The sequence below is a fragment of the Heterocephalus glaber genome, unplaced genomic scaffold (genome assembly GCF_053883595.1).
Source record: "Heterocephalus glaber isolate CG9 unplaced genomic scaffold, H.glaber_assembly_v1.0 deba00001463, whole genome shotgun sequence".
Classification (NCBI taxonomy): domain Eukaryota; kingdom Metazoa; phylum Chordata; class Mammalia; order Rodentia; family Bathyergidae; genus Heterocephalus; species Heterocephalus glaber.
Genome location: NW_028258310.1, coordinates 3,458,471 through 3,472,634, shown reverse-complemented (window position 1 = coordinate 3,472,634; position 14,164 = coordinate 3,458,471).

Below are 14,164 nucleotides of genomic sequence, written 5' to 3'. Positions count from 1 at the left end.
ACAGAACTTTATTTCAGATGCTACATCTCATTCCTAATAACTTTCTCTTTCTGGTTTGATTTCAAAGGAGTTATTTCGTGTTCCAAAAGTTTAGTGGGATAGGCAAATAAGATTGGTTTGGGTACCAAGCATCATGCTCCTCAGTATCATCATAGAGAAGTACATGCTGCACACTTTCACTCCAAGTAAGCAGTACAGCAATCTGTGATTGTGGGAAGAAGCTGACATTTCTGCACTCTCTCTCCAGCAAGTCTTAAGGGAATAATTATTTCATTCAATTGATTCAAAATGTCCCAAAGCAAATTTTTGAGCATTTTGACTCAAAAATTTTCTTACCTTAACATATAATTATCTTAGCTTCGGTTTTGCTTTTCTTGTCATCCTCACAAAATTCTATTTATCATGTTATGCCAGAGAAGAAGTCTTCCTTGTCACACAAGCAGTTTTAAATTTAGCTTTATACTGTGGCCAGCATGACTACCTACAATAACCACCCTCACACACTGTTACTTCCAAAGCTTTGCTGTTGTGAAATACATGTGAAACACATGCTTACTAGTTACAGAGACCAGTTTAAATGATAATATTTTCAAATAGCTGACATCAAGTGAATTTAGGGAGTGAACATCACTGCAACATGGTAAACAAACTTTGAAGTGCGACTGAATGTGAAAGTGATTGTCAGAGGGCAGGGCTGGTAGGGACAGGGCAAGTAATGTGAATTTCAGTAATGTGAATTTCCAGACAGTAATGTGAATTTCTCATGCAGTGCACTTGATTACCTCACCCTTAGCTCCACTTTCCCCTGCAGGTTAAAAAAGAAAAATAAATTCCTAAGCTCTTGCTAGCATGTCCAATACCCATGAAAAGTAGGAAGAGATATTTCACACAAAGGAAGATGGACAGGAGAGTCTAATGTAGAGCTGCATGGCTCTGTGAGATATGTAAGAATAGGGACATGAGTGTTATGTGTCTTTAAAATTCAAAATATTACAGATTCATTATACAAACCCTAAACTTCACTATCACAAGTATGTAGAAAAATAACTCTTTTGTCTCTTAATGTTAAGCACATTTTAAAATAGTGCCACAATACTTGGAGTATTTTAGAAGAAAGTTAATATCAAATGACAGTTTCTAAGCACTAGTTTAAACACTACAGCTGAATCATTGAGCACAACAGGCTTCTAAGACTTGAGTTGGTGTAAAATGTCAAAAAGGGAATTTACCATATCAACAAGAAGGAGGAAGATATTCCAGCAAAAGGCACTATGTGCAGACAAACAGAAATATATGACCCATTCAAAAAGCAGCAAACTAAGCAGTAGGAGGGGAAGGAGTAGCAAGAAATGGAGCTTAAAAGGCAGTGTAGGCCCTGCTTGGTACAAATTTCACATTTCAAGTGTTAGACTTGTTAAATATAGAAAAGTAATAATAAAAAAATGCATCATAATCCCCATGCCCAGTTAATTTTGTTGACAACTTTCTAAATAACCCATAAATATATGGGTTATTAAAATCTTACATAGAAAAAAAATAAAATAAAATCTTACATAGAAATACAGGAAGAAAGTAAAAGCTGATATCTTTCCCCCAAATGAATTACTTTTTATAGTTTCTTGTGTTTTCTTTATGAAAAAGATTTTTGAATACTGAAAATTTTTAAATAAAATAAAATGTAGTATACATATTTTTCTGCGTCATGCTGGCCTTTGGGAGACTGATGTACTTGTGGGATCTTCCCTGCAAAACGTCCAGACCTAACTCAGTATAACCCATTGTGTTCCCCCACCCCAGACTTGCCATCAATGTCATCGAGCCCTTTCAGTTTACTAACATACTAGCTGAAAAATTCAGAACTTGGTTATTTTGCTTCTATTCCTTTTTTGTTTTTGTTGCTTTGTTTTGTTTTGTTTTGTGTTTTTTGTTTTATTTATTTATTTTTTTTTTGGAAACAGGATCTCGCTGTATATTTCAGGCTGGTCTTAAACTATGTAGCTCAGGCCGGCCTCAAACTTGCAGCGATCCTCCTGCCTCAGCCTCCCAAGTGCTGGGCTCACATTCATGCACCACTATGTCTGAAAGATCTATTCCTTAAAAAAAAAAAAAAGCAGAATTGAGACTCTTCTTATAAATTGCCTAGGTAATCATTTTTGAACACCGTTTGAAGAAATTTTCACACAACTCTGCTAGATCTGTGTCTTAGGACTGAAATTTTTTGTATTTCTAAAAATTAACTAATGAAATCTGAGTGACAAAATGCAAATAGCCAAATTCTATTATTCTTATCTTGTTTTAAGTTTTTAATCTATATTCTTAATATAAGTATATAGAAGTGTCAAGGTTACACTTGAGGTATATGGATTAAATGGCATTTGCAGAAAGAGCTATTCCTTCAAGCTTTAGTATTAACCTGCCCAAGAATACATAGGGGTAACAAAAATAAGGCATGGATTTTGAGGTGTGGGAAAGGTGGAGCCACATGTATTTAACCATACAACCTCACTGAAATAAGTATAGTTACCATTGATTTCTAATGAAATATTCATTTCTTCTTCTGATTAAGTCAACATCTTTACTTGAATTGATTTTTTTAAAGGTGGATCAAGAATAGCGGTTAACTTTTATGTTGTTTATGTATTCAAATATTTATCACATGGTGATTTTACAGCAGTGACATGGGGCCTCACATTGTCATCCTGAGTAGTGATGAACATCCAGAAGGATTGAATAATATTTCCAAAGGGACAGGAGAGCCCATGCTGTAAGCAGCTGAGTAGCTCTGCCATAGCAGGCTTTGGCCTTTGTATGCTACTTATAATCATGCATGTGACTTCATTTGCATTTCTAATACCAGGTCACAGAAGCAGACTGAACTTTCACATATTTTATGAAGTGTTTGAGTATATTCTATTAACTCTCTGCCTTATTGACCCCACATCTGCATGAGAACATGTATTTTGTTCAAAAGCCAGGTGTCCAGTTTGCCTGTATAATATATGACTCTTCCAGAAAAAAACCAGCATCCTCAGTAACAACACTGTCAGCAAACTGTCTACACAAGACATGTACAATTTGGGATTTTCAGAGAAAAGATCAATCAGGAGCAAAAAAGGACAGCATATGTCAGAGACAACATTTCCTTCTGTGAATCACCGCTTTTCAGTTAGATCGGAGCCCCATGTTTGCCTTTATCTTTTAATTCTAGGATTAATCTTTTGGGGGGATAAATGTCCATAAGTTAACCTGGAAATTAAAAGAATATTTTTATGGTTAATCTTATAAAGTTTCATTTTGTTTTTCCTTTCTTCATAGTAAGTCACATTCAATATGTCTGGTATTCACAAAAGACAATGAATTAAAATAACTTCTGAGATTTTTCTGTATAAAGTCATTAGGATAGAAAATCCAGCTGTATTAAATGATGCTAATGTTGAGATCCCTCTCCATGGCTTCTCATGCTGATATTCCATTAAAGGATTAATGTGGACTTTCTAAACCTTCTCATTAATTCATTAAGGAGACTAAAAGTCCCCACTTTAAGATTGCTAAGCAAGAATCTTCCCTTTCTTTTTTGCTCTTCCTTTCCCTAGATTTGTAATCCAAAAATTAGAGAAGCAAAAACATCATTGCTATGGAGATATTCATGTGCCTTATTTTTCCTTTTCTCTGACTGTGAAAAATAAGACGGAGCAGAACATACAACACTGTAATTGACTCTGTGATGCAGCTGCCATTGGGCCCTTCCTATAAGAAATCATATTAGCCTTCCTTTAAACTGTGTTCAGGGTAATAAGTCATCCTTGACATTCACCATTCATAGAACAAAATGTCTGTGTTACAAAATCAGCCCTAAGCTTATCAAATAATTAATAACAGATTTGTAAGTGACACAAATGATGTCAGGTTCCTGTATTAAGTAGGACCTTGATCCCCAGCATTTACTGGTCTCAATCCTTTGACTAACAGATAACATCTGCCAGTGCATAATCATTGGTTTCAGGGAAGAACAGCTTTTAGTGATTTTGTTTCTATGAAGTTTACCAGGTTGGTAATACTTGAAGCCAAATGCTTTTGCCTAACCACCATACTGTAAGAAATGGCCATACAATCTCTTTCACAATGTTTTAAGCCTTACAGGAATCACATTTTAAAATGAAAATATGCCTATTCACTTCTTGACAAAAAGTTATTTCTGAAGTCACCAGTGAGCTAATTGTTTTAATACTTTTGGGTGATGTCAGTCTGTTGAGTAGAAAATGGAAAAATGTTCTACAACCAGAGTGAAATAGGAAACACTTAGAGTTACTGTGTTATCAAGATCTTAAAAAAAAAAAAAAAAAAGGCAAAAATCCTACCTAGCCAAGTTTCTCCCTGGTACAGTAGAAGGTGTCAGATGAGTGGGGGAAAAGTCATATATGATCCATGTGGATTAGATTAGGAGACCTCCATATGAACTCCTGTTCATCTTAATATAAAAGAGGGCTATATATACAAATATTTATAGATGTGTTAATATGCAGTGTTATTGCCCACATATGTATTTCTTTCCTTTGTTGGTGGAGAAGACATAGAAGGAAGGGCACACAGTGACAGCCAGCATACCTTCTGCCCAGATCTTGTTATAGAAACCAAACAAAACAAAAAACTCACAACAACTGAAACAAGTCAAAGGAACAGAGCCAACTGAAGAAGTTCCAATGGCCAAATCTGCAAATATTTGAGCAATAAATCAATATTTGATTATAACTCAAAGTATAATATAAACATTTATGAGTCTATATTGATATAAATATATGAAAGGTAGAAGAGAATAGGTAAATATCCTACATAAAAGAATTCCAAATAATTCAGGTGGATTTTCTGCCCTCTAGGAGGTAGACTGTAAGTCCTCTCCCCATAAGTGTGGGCTGGGCACAGTGATCTCTTTCCAGTAGATGCACCATGAAATGCTGAGAAAGAAACCTGACAGACACTATCTCAGCCAGGTGGTCATGGTTAATATCCACAGTGACAAGCCATAATGATAATGTGAACCTTTGGTACAGTGTAATGAGGGTGATACCTCTGTAGTCTTCCAAAAACCACTGCCCCAGTCCAATCACAAATACCAACTGAGGGATAATCTACAAAATGCCTGGTCATTACTCCTCAAAACTGTCAAAATCATCAAACAAAATTTGAGAAAATGTCAAAAGTAAGAGGAGCCTAAGCAGACATGACTAAATATATTATCGTATCTTGGATGAAATCCTTGAACAGAAAAGAGAACAGGAGATTAAAAAAAATAAGGAAATATGAAGAAAATGTGAGTCGATATTGGTTTATCTATTAAAACAAATGTACCATCATATTACAAAATATTAATAATTGGGAAAACTGCCTGTGGGTCCTGTGGGAACTCTTTATGCTGTCTTCACAATTTTTCTGAAAAAATCTACTTTTACTCTAAAGCAAAAAGAAGTAACTAAGACTTTTTCAAATACTCCAATTTTCTCTTCTAATTATTCATGTAGACTTTAATTGGATGTCAATATTCTAATGGCATCCAAGCTAAATTATTAGTCTAATACATTATAGATTCTTAGATCCTTCTAAGTGCTTTAATCCAAGATAAATTTTACCCTGAGAATAGTCTTTTTATTTCTGGTAAAAGACTACTATAGCTTGACTTTTATTAAAGCTCTGTTATGATTATCTTTCTAAAAACTCTAAACTCTGGCCAGCCTCACTCAGAGTGGTAATGAGTGTGGAATGTAACACTGCAAGTCTAATTCTGCCCATTACGCTCTTGTCTCTCCATTTATGCTGGTCTAAAAGTGTTATTTGAGCTGGAAGATCATTCTGTAACCTTCAGATTACTGCTGGGTGGCTTCGGTGGAAAAGGAATTACCAATGCATTAAATTTGAATTAGCTCTGAGAAATCATGCAGATGTATGCACAGAACATTATAGCAACACTGTCTCCCAGGCAGAGCAGAATTGCTTTTATGCAGTTTTAAAGAATCACTTGAGCAACCTTTAAATTGCACACATGATGAAGCTGAGCCAGCATCTTCTGTTTAAAAAAAAAAAAAAGTGTAGCCCAAGTACAGCCTGAACTGTCTTTCAGAGAAACCTGACCACACTGGGATGCTGCTGAGTGGCCTGTTTGGTCTTAGCTGCACCATATTAGAGTGCCCTGCAGAGTGACTTCAGAGTGTCACTTAGACTAATGATTATGAATTATGCAGAGGGTCACATCCTCTTAGTTACAACTCATTTACACCATTTCCCTCTAGACTTCCTAGCCTGGTTCAATTCTTTTCCCCCACCTACTAGAAAATAACTCATTGAATACATGTTCAAAGTTGAATTTATTGACATTCTATTTTTCTTTCATAAACAACCAAATGGGGCAGGGGGGGAGAAAGTAAAAGAAAACTATCCTCAATAAAATTGTAGCAGCAATAATTTTGGCTGTTTTTTTCTTTTTGTCAAGTTGCTTCCCATTTTAAACTTCTGACAGTTCTAATCTATGTTTTCTTCTCTATCTTCAATTAAATGAGAAAGGGTACCACAGGAAAAAAAACATGCTAAGGCTCAGATTCACACATCTTCATCTGTAAGATCATATTTCAGAGGACAATTTAGAACAAGGACAACAGGAATATCAGCAAAGTCACCCTTAGAATGAAAGTCTGTCAGTTTTTACTGTTTTTTCTGAACCTACAGCAAGAGACTACACTTGAGAAGGAGAAGAAGATCACAAAACATTCTGAGCATTTTAACAAAGGAAGTGAATGGTGATGCTCAGTAACAGACATCACCATGTGGGTCAGTGACAGCAGTGGAAATACCAGATCTGCTTTTCAATTGCTTCCTGACCTTAGCCTCAATGGGGAAAAATAAGGAGCGCTGACCTCTTCCCCAAAAATAGACAGGCCATGACCATCTTCCAAGGCAGAGGCTGTTTCTCACAACAAAGGCAGCCTGGAGCAGGGGCAGATGTGTTTTCCAAATGGACCTGGCAGATTTCATCTTGATCAGAGCTGAGTAAGGCAGAACCTCTCAAGCCTCGGCAACCTGCCTTGCTACTATTTACATGATCATGGTCATCTGGCCATGCAAAGTGCAGCCCACTCTGTCTTCGATCCCAGAGAGCCACCCTGATGGCTAGACCACTTTAAACAGAGAAGCTTTGTTGCCAGAAATGGGAGGAAGGCATTGTGGAATTGCTGCTCACACTTTCGACAAGAAATTAATTTACACAGATAGTGGGATGACTCAGGGATGCCTGCAAGCGGCAGCATCTTGCTATTCCTGAGAGACCTGTGTGTCTTGGGCCATTCCTTGGAAGCTGAACTCTCTCTCCCAGTAGTACGGCAAGAAGTTACTTGTGACACTGTACTAGCCAAATCGCATTCCCATGATCCTTGCTTGCCCCAAAATAAACCCAGAAGAGCTCCAAAGGGCAACTGGTGCCAGCCCTGTGGAGTGAAATGACATTGAAATGCCTTCCATGGAGGAATGATTTATTGAGAAAACAGCAAGAGGCTTCTTTTCATAGCCATGCCATTCTGCTCACCCTCCTCAGCCATCCCAGAGAACAGCCACACTCTAGCACACCCCACTTGCCAGCAGCTGGACACTTCCTGGGTCTGCAGCCCTCCCTGCCCCATGCCCTCATCCCACCAGGCCCTGTCCTTCCTCACATGGATTTAGCTTGCTCCATCCCACAGCTCTATGGGCGACCTCCTCCCTCAAGTGCCCACCCACACGACTTCTTCCCTCACTTCTGAGAGTCTCAGTTTAAATGTCACCATGGGAAATAACCCACTGCCCAGACACAACCTACATGTCTTCTCTGCTTTATTTTCTAAAATTCTAAAATTTCCACTTAGACCTGCGGAAAACATGATATACTTTACTTGCCCCTTTGTTCATTCTCATTTCCACGAACAAATTTCAACTACATGAGGACTTTCCTTTGCTTACTGCTTTATTCCTAGAAACCAGAAAATGCTTGCCACATAACAGGTGCCAAGTAGTATTTGCTGAGCTAATACAATGGGTTTTAATGTGTGTTTGCTCTCTGTCTTCCTCAGCCTAACGCCCCATCTCCACCACCCTCCCTCCCCACACACTCTGAAGGACAGGCAGCCTTCCTGAGAGCACAGACAACAGTGTCACCAGATACAAATTAGAAGCACCCTACTTTGGGAGTTTTGTCTTGGGAAGCCTCATCTTGGGGGCCTAACGAGAGGGAAGAGGAGAAAGAACAGAGCCGCTAGGGAAAGGCCTTCACTGCTCCCCAGGTCCTGAGCCCCAGGACGGCACACCAATGCAAGGCTCCCTGAGCATGGTTGGGGGCACCTGGCAGGATGAGGGGCCTCAGAAGCCGAAATTCATGTGGCAGGGGAGCTGCCGCCTTAACTGGAGCAGCAGCCTCTCTTGAGGCTTTATTCTGTGACACTCTAGGGACATTTGTTCCTGTGGGAAGGCCTCCAAAATGGCACGAGACTGAATTTCTGTCATCGGGTGTCAAAGGACTCTGACTAAACTTGGGCAGATGTAAAGTCAATAAGGAAATGTACCATTACTGCGAACCAAAGTAGAGGCTCCTGCTTGGTTTAACGCCCTGGTTTCACCTCCTTGACAATCTCAACTGCAACAATAAGGTTGTGTCTTATGCATAAAGTTTGACTGAGCACTTGAGCAGAGCCAAAAGAGCTGGGCAGTGTTCAGGCCCATAGACAGGGCAGCGAGTGAGCTCAGAAGCAGGACCTGAAAGCAGACAGGGTTGGCACAGATCCCCAAGCATGGGAGATGTGGCCTGGCAGCATCCACTGAGGCACAAGAGAGAAGGGCACCACAGGAGGGGCCGGCAATGTCTGTCCCATCCCAGGGACCACCTAAAGGGAGCTGCACAAATAATAAATCTCTGACCTAAACACCAGGGAGGGAAGTTCTGGTACTGAGGCTGTAAACTTTGTCAGTAAATGATTACAAACCATGAGTATACGTGTGGTCGTGTGGTCAGATCAGAGAGGTACTGAGTTCTTCCAGAAGCTGGGAATTACCAGTTTTGAAAACTGTTATTATGCTGCAGAGGAAATATCCACAGGATTAAAATTAGAAATTAAATTTAAGGATTGTCATATTTGAGAGAATAGTATTCTATTTTTATGAAGCTTTAGGTGAATCCATTATTAATGAGGTAGACAATTTTAAAATTAATTTTTCTTACAATTGAAGAGATGATGATAGAATACATAACAAGACTTTTAAAATTAAATACAAATCACGACAACACTTTTGGTGACTGTCACAAGTCACAAGAAATATCAGAGGGAATATTAAAATATCATTGTATAAAATTACATTTAATGTTATATTCAGACAATACAAAACTGTTTTAATATGGAGATCTAACTCTTTGGAAAATGATTACGTCAGACTCATTGTTCTAGGTACACTAAAACATTTATTGTATTTATTATTGTATTTTAAAACATTTCACCAGAAATTTATCCCAATGTCATCATAGCCCACAAAATACCTGTAACATTTCAGTAATTGTTTCATCCAAAAGATATTTCTCAAAAATTAAAAATTATTTGCAATCTTGCATTTCTAGGAACAACTGACATTACTTTCAATTATATTCACTGAAAATAGTGTCTATAAGTATACATTTGATGATCTTAGAAATAACTGCAAAAAAGTGAACCTGAAAAACTTTATGATCAAGAAACCACATTAAACATCATCTATTTTGTTACATAAAATTTGATCCTAAAGTATTTTTTTATTTGTTTGTAATTCGTAAGCTTATTTTGTCACAAATATATCATATTACTTTACTGTGTTTTATAAGCAATAAATTACTTAATAGGACTCGATGTTTTTATTTTGTCCTAGGCCCCACAAATTATGTAGCTCACTATTTAGCAAGTCCAGAGATATTTTGATTGCCACAGCTCATGGGGAGTTGCTACTAATGTTTGATGGATAGAGGCCAAAGTTATTGCTAAACTTTCTACAACACACCGGACAACTCCCACAGTGAAGAATTATCCAGCCCAGAGTGTTGAGGTTGAGAAATGCTGTTGCAGAGTAACTTAACTCATAAAACTGGAACAGACTAATTTAATTTATAAAACTAATTTAGAATCTCAATACTGATTGACATCAAATAGCCTGACCTTCATGATAGGGCGGGGGGTGGGAGGAGATTCCAGTTCATTGAATTTGACTTACCTTAACTTGAAGAAAATAAGAAACAGCAACATTTCTTGAATATTTAAGACACATCTACACATTCATCTCTACAAGTGCAGCACTCATCTAGGATTGCTGAAACTCTGTGTACATTCACTGAGGCTCATATGATGGGTAAACGTGGGATTAGTGCTTTCAGAACAATGACACAATAGCTACAACCTCCAAGAGGATCCTGTGAAGTTTGATGGGACGTAGGAAGTTTGTGAGGAACTGAGTTTGAAAGAGTAATGGCAGCACTTGTGAACTGCTAGGTGGGTAAATATGGGATGGTGATAAAAAATACAAAAAGAAGAATAAAAAGAGTAGTATAGGCATTTGCTAGTAAGATTAAGTTTAGTGATAATATCAATCTTGGTCATCCCACATTGAGGGTACCTATGAAGGAGAACTGATAAAAATATCTAAAGAATCTCTCTTTTCTGGGTTTCAACAAACATGGGCTTTTCTTGGAAATTATGTGGTAGTATCTAGCAGTTGATCTTGCCAAGGTCTGGTTGTGTCACCACAAGGACAGGCTAACATACTAGGCTAGGCTATAAAAATGTTTGTCCTTCTTTCAATAAAAATAATGTCTGGCCAAAAACTGAAGTTATTTCCAAGACATGAAACTACAATGCCAAGAAATTATGCATGTGAATCTTGATTATAGCATGCTTGTGAAATGCTACACACCAATATCAGGCACGGGAGGACAAGAAAATTTCAGAACACTGAGAAGTCCAGATTTTGAAGGTATTCAGATTGTAAAAGCATCAAGGCTTCAGTCATTAGGGCTGATTATCCAAGTTTTAAGCCTACTGAAATCAACTTTACATGGCAAGCTAAATTCTTACATGTGCCTGCCCCCCAAATATAAGTCTGCATTTATCCTAAGGTTAAAAATGTCACAAAGGACACTGATTGAGAATATTCAAACTCAAAGCACAAATATGACCCATCTGAGAGTTGTGTTGGCATGAGAGGGTCAAGGTTGGATGGGATACTCCATTCCCAGCAGGGTTTTACTCACCTCCAAACCACCCACAGCTCCTCACATCATAGGATTGAGGGCAAATTGATTGGATTTTCTTTGTCAGAAAGACCCAGGGAGAGACAGGTCCACTTCAGGAGAAAGCTCAGGCCACCTAGATAGGGAAGATGGTTTTATCATAGCATTTAACACTTTGTAAAGTTTAGGAGATAACCTTCAGCAGGCTGCCCTAGAGCTGGCTGCCGACATGGGAATTCTAAACATGTAAAAGAGCATCCCTCTAGTCTGCCTTCAGCATGGTGGCTGGGATACCCATGGGAAACACCATAGGAGGCCTGGCTCCATGAAGAGAGGAAGGCTGTGCTCTGCCTTGGAAGGCCATTTGTTAGTGGTACCTCCTGGCACTCTCAAACATTTCTCCTTTTTGCTTTACTTAAGCACATGCACATTTCACAATATGAAGCTGTGCTTGAGACAATAATGTGAAGACGACCTTGCCAGGGTTGGGAGGTAGAGGTGGCATTAGCAAAGTGTGGAAGGATCAGTGAATAGTCCTTTAAGAGAGGTACATGTTTCATTTTCTGACCTTGGATCTTGAAAATGACACTTATTAAAAAATTTCTAGAAATGTTAAAAAATACACTAGGTGCACAGTTTGGAAGGACAATTTGACAGGCTACTAAATTGAGTTGCCTTTTTTGCATTTTTGGCTCTCTAAACTCCAAGGTTATGTACAAATTTCAGAGTCTCTTTCAATCTTTAATTTGTACCAATTCCTGTTGAATGAGCAATGTTCACAATGTTTCTCAGTGCCTTCCTAGCTTTGCCATATCCACACAACACTTGGATCCTGGGAATGTTTGATGCATCTGGTGCCCTAATATCCGGCATCTCACCTCTTAAAAATAAACCATTTCTCATTTCCTTATGAGATTCTTTTGGTTGTTATTGTTATTAAATTCTTTTATTGGTATATTGTAGGTATACAACACAATTACGTTTCTCACTGGGAATTGTACCTTTAAATATTGAATCTTGGTTCTTATTTTTTCCCCATTCCTAGCCCTCCCTTCACTCCCTCCACCCTTGCCTATTTACAAAGACTTTATTTCCATTTTTTCCATTTCTCATCATTTTTCCTTTCCCTTCTTTCATTTCCCCCGCCCCTCCCACTACCCCTATGCCTTTGGACCTTTTCTTCTTATTTTGCATTATCGATTATTCATTCTAATAATTGGTACATTTTAGGTATACAATATAATGACATTCATCATTGGAAATTTGCACCTTTACATAATCTCTCTTGGTGCTTATCTTTCCCCCTTGCCCACCCCTCCCTTCAACCCCTCCATTCCTCCCTATTTACAAAGATTTTGTTCCTATTTTTCCATTTTCTCATATTAATCACATTCCCTTCTATCCTTTCCCCTAGCCCTCCTACTTCCTTCCCCTTTGCCCCTTTTCTTCCTATTTCACATTACCTATTATACATTTAGTCCTTATTTACACTTTCAGTTTCTCACACCAGAGAAACTATTCAGTATTTACACATGTGTGTCCTATTTATTTCACTTAAGAGTATCACCTTAATGTGCATCCACTTAGCTATAAATGTCTCTAATTTCTCATTTTTTATGGCTGAGTAGTACTCCATTTTATTAAAAACCCACATTTTCTTTATCCAGTCTCCAGTTGATGGGCATTGGGGCTGTTTCCAAGTTTTAGCTATTACAAACTGTGCTGCTATGAACATGGGCACACATATATCACTGTGGTATGATTCTTTTAATTCTTTGGGGAAGATCCCCAGCAGTGGAATAGCGGGGTCAAATGGGACGTCCAGTTCTAGTTCTTTGAGGTATCTCCATACTGATTTCCACAGTGCTTGCACCAGTCTACACTCCCACCAGCAGTGGAGCAGGGTTCCTCTTTCCTCACAGCCCCACCAGCATTTGTTATTGGTTGATTTCTTGATAGCAGCCATTCTTTCTGGAGTGAGGTGGAATCTCAGTGTTGTTTTCATTTGCATCTCTCGAATGACCAGTGATGTTGAACATTTTTCATGTATTTATTTGCTATTTCTACTTCTTTGTCTGAAAAGTGTCTGTTCAATTCAGATGCTCATTTTCAGATTGGGTCTTTAAATTTGGGAGGTCTGATCTTTTTAAGTTCTTTATAGATTCGAGATAGTAGACCTTTGTCTGAGGAAGAGAGGTGAAGATTTTTTCCCACATTGTGGGTTGTCTCTTCACACTGCTGGTGGTTTCTCTTGCTGTGCAGAAGCCTTTTAATAAGAAGAGATCCCACTTGTTGATTGTTTGTGCTAGTTCATGAGCAACTGAGGTTTTGTTCATAAAATCTTTTCCTACACTGATGTCTTCAAGGGTTCTACCTAACCTCTGTTCCAACAGGTTCAGGGTTTCTATTTTAATATTTAGAACTTTAATCCATTTTGATTTTAGTTTAGTGCATGGTGAGAAATATAGGTCTAGTTTTAATCTTTGGCAAGCTGAAGGCCAATTTTTCGAGCACCATTTATTAAAGAGGCTATCTTTCCTCCAGTGAGGGTGTTTGGCTCCTTTGTCAAAGATGAGATGGCTGAGTGTGTCTGGGGTTGTTTCTGCATCTTCTAATCTGTTCCACTGCTCCTCAAGTGTGTTTCTTTGCCAGTACCATGCTGTTTTTATCACAGTAGCTTTGTAGTAGAGTTGCAGGTTGGGGATTGTGATACCCCCTGCCATGTCTCTGTTACCTAGAATTGCTTTTGCTATTCTGGGTCTCTTCTTGTTCCAAATGAATTTTTGTATTGTTTTCTCATACTTCCATGAAGTATGCTGCTGGGATCTCAATTGGAATTGCATTAAATCTATATAGCAGTTTTGGAAGTATGTCCATTTTCACTATATTAATCCTTTCTACCCAGGAGCG